This window comes from Alosa pseudoharengus, unplaced genomic scaffold (genome assembly GCF_046254945.1).
Source record: "Alosa pseudoharengus isolate Yale_2024_CS ecotype anadromous, Long Island Sound unplaced genomic scaffold, YU_APseudo_1.1 YU_APseudo_1.1_scf_21, whole genome shotgun sequence".
NCBI lineage: Eukaryota > Metazoa > Chordata > Actinopteri > Clupeiformes > Clupeidae > Alosa > Alosa pseudoharengus.
The window spans coordinates 16,214,390-16,223,260 of NW_027468674.1; the positions used below are offsets into that span (position 1 = coordinate 16,214,390).

The following is an 8,871-nucleotide window of genomic DNA, read 5'->3' on the forward strand; positions in this document are numbered from 1 at the left end:
GCACAAAGCCTATGGCAGGGCATTCAGGCCCTCACGGACTACAAGCCCGCGCCACAGAGCTGCGAGAGCAACATCCCTCTGCTCAACAACCTGAACCGCTTCTTTGCTCGCTTTGAAGCACAAAACAGCACCTGCCCACAGAAGACCCATCCCCCTCTACATGAGCAGCCCCTGTGCCTCTCTGCCGACAGCGTGAAGAGGACACTTGCTGCTATCAACACCCGTAAGGCAACAGGTCCAGACAACATCCCTGGTCGTGCGCTGAAGGACTGCGCAGGGGAGCTTAAGGATGTCTTCACAGACATCTTTAACACTTCCCTGAAGCAAGCCATCGTCCCATCTTGTTTCAAAGCTGCCACCATCATACCTGTGCCGAAGAAAACTGCTCCATCCTGCTTCAATGACTACCGCCCTGTGGCACTGACACCCATCATCATGAAGTGCTTTGAGCGGCTTGTCATGTCACATATCAAATCCATTCTCCCCCCCACCCTGGACCCCTTCCAGTTTGCATACCGAGCCAAACGGTCTACAGAGGATGCAATCTGCTCTGCCCTCCACCCAGCCCTCACCCACCTGGAAAAAAGAGACTCATATGTGAGATTGCTGTTTATAGACTTCAGTTCTGCATTCAACACCATAATACCACAACAACTCATCTGCAAACTTGACAAACTGGGACTCAGTACCTACCTCTGCAACTGGCTACTGGACTTCCTCTGTCAGAGGCCTCAGGTAGTACGTGTTGGCAACAATACCTCAAGCAGCATCACACTGAGCACAGGGGCCCCCCAAGGCTGCGTGCTCAGTCCGCTGCTCTTCACCCTGCTGACGCATGACTGCACTGCAACCTACAGCAACAATCACATAGTGAAATTTGCTGACGACACAACTCTGGTGGGTCTCATCACCAAGGGCGACGAGACTCAATACAGGTTGGAGGTCGACCATCTGACCACGTGGTGCAGGGACAACAACCTCCTGCTGAACGTCAGCAAGACCAACGAGATTGTTGTTGACTTCCGGAGAGGTCACACCCAACACCTGCCACTGACCATCGACGGTGCTGTGGTGGAGAGAGCGAGCAGCACCAAATTCCTGGGGGTGCACATCAGTGAAGACCTCTCCTGGACCACCAACACAGCATCACTGGCGAAGAGAGCACAGCGCCGCCTGTACTTCCTGCGGAAACTCAGGCGAGCAAGTGCTCCACCAGCCATCATGACCACATTCTACCGAGGCACCATTGAGAGCATCCTCTCCAGCTGTATCGCTGTGTGGGGCGGAAGCTGCACTGAATACAACAGGAAAGCCCTGCAGCGCATAGTGAACACAGCTGGAAGGATTATTGGTGCTTCACTCCCCTCCCTGAAGGACATTTACACCACCCACCTCACCCGCAAGGCGCCCAAAATTGTGAGTGATGCAAGTCACCCCGCTCACAATCTGTTTGATCTACTGCCCTCTGGGAAGAGGTACAGAAGCCTGCGCTCCCGCACTACCAGACTCACCAACAGCTTCATACACCAAGCTGTTAGGATGCTGAACTCTCTCCCTCCTCTCCCCCCTCCACCCTCAGCTACATAACATCCTGGACATTGGACCCACAATGGCCGCCTGCACCACTCCACTTGCACACTTGTACACTTTGCAACTTGTTGCTGTTGTCCTGAAAACACAACACTTCTGCTGCTCTTACATAACTTGCACCACTATGCCACTTTATTTCTTACTTAGGTCAAACAGAACTACCTCAGCCTCTTATTGGCCTGACTTTGCACTAGTATTTTATTTTATTGACTGTCTATGCACAATTTCAACCAAATTTTGCTGCTCTTATTTTTTCATTATATGTGCCCTCTTATTTACTTATTTACTTACTTTTTTGTTTACTTGAATGTTATGTTTGTCTGTGGACTAAAAATTGGTAAAATATGTCTTGTCTCCACCGTGGGATAGTGAGAAACGTAATTTCGATCTCTTTGTATGTCTGGAACATGTGAAGAAATTGACAATAAAGCTGACTTTGACTTTGACTTTGACTTTGATATGGTTACTGTATATGAAGGACAGGTAAACACACTTGGCGATCCATTTAGAGGGGCAGCCGTGGCCTACTGGTTAGGGCTTAGGGATTGTAACCGAAGGGTTGCTGGTTCAATCCCCGACCAGTAGGAAAAATGTGGGTGGGGAATGTGGTTGAGCACTGGTGGTTCACCTAACCCCTCACTGTAGCAGGCAGCTCACTGCATCGGGATTAGTGTGTGTTTCACTTATTCATGGATTGGGATAAATGCAGAGACTAAAAAGAGTATAGACCCTTTCAAGAGAGTTCCATTATCAACATCATAGTTTGCCCCACAAGACTTCCTTTTTAACATTCCATATGTTATCTTAATGCAGAGGAAGTAGAGTGGGGCCCAAATAGAACGTTCAAGCATTGTTTTTGTTTTTATTGTTGAAAGGGTCTATACTTATATACTAGTCTTCTATCAGGACTAACATGCATTTTGCAAAACCCAACACACAAAGCCACAGGGAGCTAACACAAGGTGAGGACGGCAAGAAGGAACTCATACCTTATGACCACCTTAAGCATACCCTACTCACATGGGACTGCCGTCTCCCAAAGTCTGGGGTCACATACAAATGTCCATTCCACTCGCTTATGGGCAGAGATGTAGTGTAAAATAAGAGGTGGGTAAACTATGATTTCTGTGATCTCGGTGAGGTGGACCGCGCCATGTGGTATCGGATAACAATGCCAGTGGTATTAAATGGTTCTTAAAGTGTTGATGAGTGTACATATTGTGAATGTGAATACTACAGTGTGATTTTAGAATGTTAAAAGTTACAATTGGTGAATAAACTCTTCTGAGAGGTGGATAATTATTGATACTTACCTGGCAGGGGTGATGCAATGATCAAGAAGGATGTTTGCCCAGGGCGAGGCTCGGCCATTGCACATCCGGTCGTGCTGACCCCCGCGAATTCCTCAAATGTGGGAATCTCGACTGCACAATTTCTGGTAGTGGGGGACTGCGTTCGCATTCTCCCCTGATTTTTTTCCATGGGGTAGCCATGGCCTACTGGTTAGCACTTTGGACTTGTAACCGGAGGGTTGCCGGTTCGAACCCTGACCAGTAGCCACGGCTGAAGTGCCCTTGAGCAAGGCATCTAACCCCTCACTGCTCCCCGAGCGCCACTGTTGTTGCAGGCAGCTCACTGGGATTAGTGTGTGCTTCACCTCACTGGGTGTTCACTGTGTGCAGTGTGTTTCACTAATTCATGAATTGGGATAAATGCAGATATACCAAATTTCCCTCACGGGATCAAAAGAGTATATACTTATATATATATATATATATATATATATATATATATATATATATATATATAAACTCTAATAAGAGGTGGATAAACTCTATTTCTGAAATTTCAGAGGTAGATAAACTGTGTTTACTTGCATTTAGCCTCCACTACATCCCTGCTTATAGGCATAGCCCGGGAATTCCCATATGGTTCAAATTTGGCAAATTTGGGATTTGCTCTGCAGGTCTGTCTGACAAAGAGGCCATTGAAGCCCATTTCCAATGTCCCTAAAACACGGGCATGCAAATACAATTGCTAATCCGGCATGGACATTCATGGGTATTTTTTTGGAATTGAGTAAACAACTGCATTTAAAACCTTCGTTCACGAGATTGCTGCACTTCTGAGACGATTTGGTAAGAGTTTAATGCACCAATTTACGTTTAATTTCCCTGCTAGTTACGCCCCTGCTGGAAATCGTAAGTCAATTCACCTTTTCCAGACCCACTCTCAATTACAATTGAGAAGGTCTGTGTGCTAACCAGGCTATTAAAGGCAGAATGCCAACTGACTGCTTCTTCCCTACATGGTTCTTGCATAGTGAGTAGAGGAGCTTTGGGTCAATGTCCTCTCATTGGAGAAAAAAATCCACTAATTAAGCACTGTCCACAGGATTTGGCATGGCATTGCAAACTACTTTCTTCAATATTCTTTCTTTTATCCTGCACAAATGTCCCACTTTAATGCCACCAAAGCACCCCTTGACTATCAGACCCCCCTTGACCATGCTAGACAGATGGAGTCAAACACCTCCAGAATTTAGCCTGCATCTCACAAATCTTCTCTGTGATCTGAACATTTTAGATTTGCCTGTCCATTAAGCTTTTTTCCTAGCCTGACGAGCCAGACCCACATTAAAATGTAGGGTCTGGGCACTCACCGTTCGCAGTGCTCAGTCTTGAGGGGCGGGATAATCGGTTGTCTTTCAAATCCCCTCTGCACGCAATAGGACAGTGCCATGAGTCCCATGCGTTTCCAACCAGCGGAGCTAGTTCAAACGTTTGCCAACTTAAAACAAGCTTAACTCGTGTCACACTGTTCGCCAACAGCAACATCCATCTTATTTGTTTTCAAGTAGCAGGGAATTCAAGCCAAACCGTTGCAACTCTGCCATCAATCATTATGTTAAGCCCGCCTAACGACTCTATGCACGATTTGATTGGCCTGATAGCAGTTTAATTTTTCTGGCTCACAAGCCAATAGAGAGTTGCTAGACTAGCCCTGGAAGCAAATGTAATTTGCTGCCGCTAGGGTGCGTCTAGATTTCTAGGCTACTTTTTCCCCCGAGTCTTCCTGTGTCAGCTGTGTATATTCTCTTGCCCAGCATTATCTAGAACATTTATTTTTCTTTACTTTACTTTAACGCTGTCTTGAAGGCCAGCAACCTGAAGTCACCTCTTCTGTTAGCGTTGACACTGGTGTTTAGCTGGTACGAGTTAATGATGCAGCAAGTTCCTGACCTGTGAGGCGTCGGTTTCTCGAGCACGTTAATGTATTTGTCCTCTTGCTCAGTTGTGCCCAGGGGCCTTCCACTCCACTTTCTATTCTGGCGAAAGCCAGTGTAGTCATTTCTTCTGTGAAATGACTGATATGAGGACTTGTGTGAGATCTTCAGCCATCTCTCACGTGGAATGGCCCTCATTTCTCAGAATAACACTAGACTGACACGTTTCAGAGGAAGTGTCTGTGATTCGGGACATTTTGTGGCTTTTATCGAGCCCACATAGCTAATGCTCCAGATACTCAACTCGTCTAACGAAGTCCAGTTTTACTGCCTCTGTAATTAGTTTCCAGCTGTGATAACATAATAGCAAAAGTGTTTCCTACTGATCAGATAGCCTTTTAAAGTGATAAACTCGGATGAGCAAACACAGCGTGCCTTGGGAACTCTGGACAGATGGTTGCTGATAGTGGACATTAAAAATGTCCAATATTACCAATAGTATTATATGTATAATTCTACATAGTATTTCTGATTGATTGGGTGATTTTTAAATTGCTAAAAAATAGCCTTTCCCTTGAAAACAAGGGCATTTCTATATGACCCAAACTTTTGAACAGTAGTGCATTCACTGCTACATGACATGAGTCTGCATGTTTTACTCGTCTCTCCACTGTGAGGATTGGGATGCTGTTCCCAGCGCCTTAACATGCCTCCCTCATCACTGCCAGGGGTTGCCATGGGTGACGGATGACAGAGAACTCCACTACAGAAAGTGGGGGTAAGAAATGTGCAGAGCAGGTCCTGGGAGAATGAGAGAGAGATAGAGGGGGGGGGGGGTGTATGGAAGGAAAGAAAGAAAGAAAGACGGACAGAGAGATTAGAGAGATCCCTCATTTTCTGTTTCCAGTGGCACCAGAGGTGGTCATTTCATCAGCCATTTGCAAAGTGAACTGCCTTGAAAATCACTCAGGCCATTGAAGGTGTTTCACTTTGGGCAAACCATAAAGCAGTCTATGGGGCAAACCTCTATAATGCTGATGGTCCATGAGAACAAAGAAATGGGAAGAGAGAGAGAGAGAGAGAGAGAGAGAGAGAGAGAGAGAGAGAGAGAGAGAGAGAGATCTGAGAATAAAGAAATGGGAAAGAAACTCCTAAGAAAAATATCTCACCTACTGGAATGAAACCAGAAAAACCAAGCAAACTATGAAGTTATTTGACTCTGAACAGGGAATACAAATTAGCAACATACTTCACAATGGTAAGAGACAGTAAGTTAGGAAAAACAATGACAAGGTACAGGCTCAGCTATCCCAGTCTGGCAATAGAAACAAGACACAGGCAGACCTGGGTGCCTGTACTTATGGGCGGATTATGAACTTTCAGGCCCCTGGGCCCAGATATATCAAAGGCGCCCCACTTATTGTCGTATATGTGGGAGGGGGGGTTTGGGGGTCCTCCCCCAGAATTTTTTTAATTTGTTTGATGTGATTTCCTGTATTCTGGTGCATTTTGGGGATGGCCAATACTAAATTCAATCACATTCATAGCCTACATCCTGATTTGTTGATATTGAGGCAATGATTCCATGCAAAGGCTTGGGCTTCAGGGCCCCCTGACCCCTTGGGCCCCTGGGCCTGGGCCCGGTAGGCCCGTGCAGTAATCCATCCCTGCCTGTACTGGGATACAAAAGAAATCGAGTCAGAACTGCACTTCTTCACTAGCTGCTAAAAGTACAAAGAAATACACTCCAACTACCCAAAATGTCAAACTATATATCCAAAATTCTTTGAGATCGAAGACCACAAGAAAATTGGGTATTTATTAGGAGAAGAGGATGATTGTGCAATACCAGCTGCACACTACATATACAACTGTGACAGAAAGAGGAGTGACCACTGAGCAACGCTCATATGAATGTAACTCCACATACTGCAATAACCCACATTCTTATTCACAAGCGTGCATGTACACACACACACACACACACACAGACACACACACACACACACACACACACACACACACATAAACACACCACACATAAACACACCACACCACACAACACACATACTCATACACTGTCTTGATGTCTCCTGACTGTCGTTTCCTCCTCCAGTGCTTGGGTCCCATCTAGACATAGCTGCCGCCAGGTGTTGCGGTCAGCAGCCAAGATCCTGGACCCTATGCCCCCCCCCCCCCCCATGCATATATATTCCAGACATTTCAAGGGCTCTCTCACACCCTTGGGGCCCTGGTAATCAGTCCCACTTTTACCCCTAGTGCGACGCCCCTGCACACACACACACACACACACACACACACACACACACACACAAACGAATATACATACTTACATAATGTATTGATGAAGTGTAATAATCATGTTTGTATATGTTTTATATGCATTTTCCTTTATTCCTGTGAACGCTTTGGCAATGCAGCGTATGATTTGTCGTGCCAATAAAGATTATATTATTTGAAATGAACTGAATTGAATTCAGTGTGAGAGAAAAAAAGAGAATCCATTTAGTGCATGGATAGGCTCAACTTCAGGGAGAGCCTGAGGGTCTTAGCTTGTCTTATGCCAGAACAAAAGTTTTGATGATTTCTCCATTGATGTACATTATGTATGCCAATGTGTGTGTGTGTGTGTGTGTGTGTGTGTGTACATTATGTATGTACATGTAAATCCAGCAGTGTGTATATGTGAACACTGGAGCCACTTGCACCACAGCATCCTCAGAACTGGCTTTTTCTCAGACATTTTTGAGATGTGAGGGTGCCCTGTTTGACTAGTGTTGGTCAGGAGTCGGCAGAATTGCCTGGACAGAGCTGAGGTGTGTGTGTGTGTGTGTGTGTGTGTGTGTGTGTGTGTGTGAGTACTGGGTAACACTTTACTTGACAGTGTCGACATAAAAGTGCCATGACACTGTCATGAACACATGACACTGTCATCACACATGAACCCTAACTCTAATCCTAACCTCTAACCCTAACCATAACCCTAAACCTAACCCTAATCCTAACCCTAACTAGTTATGACAAAAACCGAATGTCACTTATCTTTTCACTATCCATTTGCAACACCTCCCCACCTACGCTCCCAACCACACATTGATTCAAATTCAACCTCTTAACACTATTCCTCATTCCACCCCAAACACCCCTTCACATCTGCCTTTTTCCAACAGCTCTGCTTGATCTTTGCTTTCGCTTATCTTCTCCGGCTTCGCACATCTGTTGTGGTATCAGAATGGTAACTGAACTTTCAGTACACTTTTAATATAATCTATGGTTTCTTGCTCCAGTATGTGCACCAAAGACACAAATAGAGACATACACCCACAGACACACAGAGAGAGAGAGAGAGAGAGAGTGAGAGATGAACCATGAAGGCCATATTAGCATTCGTTTTCACATTAAATCCAACAGATGTTTGAACACAAACACTGCCCACACTTGGTCCAGTTGGAGTGCATTAGAATGAAGTCTGTCGCGTGCTTGCTTGATTCAGCAGCGACTTACGACAGATGCACGTGCACACTGACACACACACACAAACACACACACAGACATCCCAGAGAGATTTGGCCAAACAGATTTACACTGAGATTGTTTGGACAGAGATATAGGGAGAGTGCGCACAGTACACACACACACACAAACACACACACACACTCACTTTTAAATCAGTTTGACTGAAATGGCAAATATTCAATATAAAATTAGCAGCCATCCTCATAAAGCTGTTTTAATTGCTTCCAAAAGAATCTGGGTGAGTGCCTATTACTCTGGTCATATTGTCCCCCGTAGCACTATAACACATCGACAGTACTCTAACTATAGTATATCAGCCCTGAGTTGCTCATTCTGAATCTGAACAGCCCTCACTATGTTCCTTCTGCTGCTCCTGGACTCCAACGGTCAGTTCCACCCAGGGGCGTAACACAAGATCCTGGGCCCCTGCATAGGCAGTCGATGAAATTAAAATATCCAGGTGAAATAAAATATACTGCTCCAAGAAATTAAGGGAACACTTCAATCATACACTGAAT

The 8,871-nt window shown here is 45.4% G+C and overlaps 1 non-coding gene across 1 annotated transcript; it reads left to right on the forward strand.

The window, feature by feature from the left end:
- The first annotated feature begins 2,895 nt into the window (after positions 1-2,895).
- On the forward strand, positions 2,896-3,058 carry LOC143138735 (U1 spliceosomal RNA). The gene has a single exon (XR_012990279.1). It is a non-coding gene; the product is annotated as a U1 spliceosomal RNA (small nuclear RNA).
- The last annotated feature ends 5,813 nt before the right edge of the window (positions 3,059-8,871 follow it).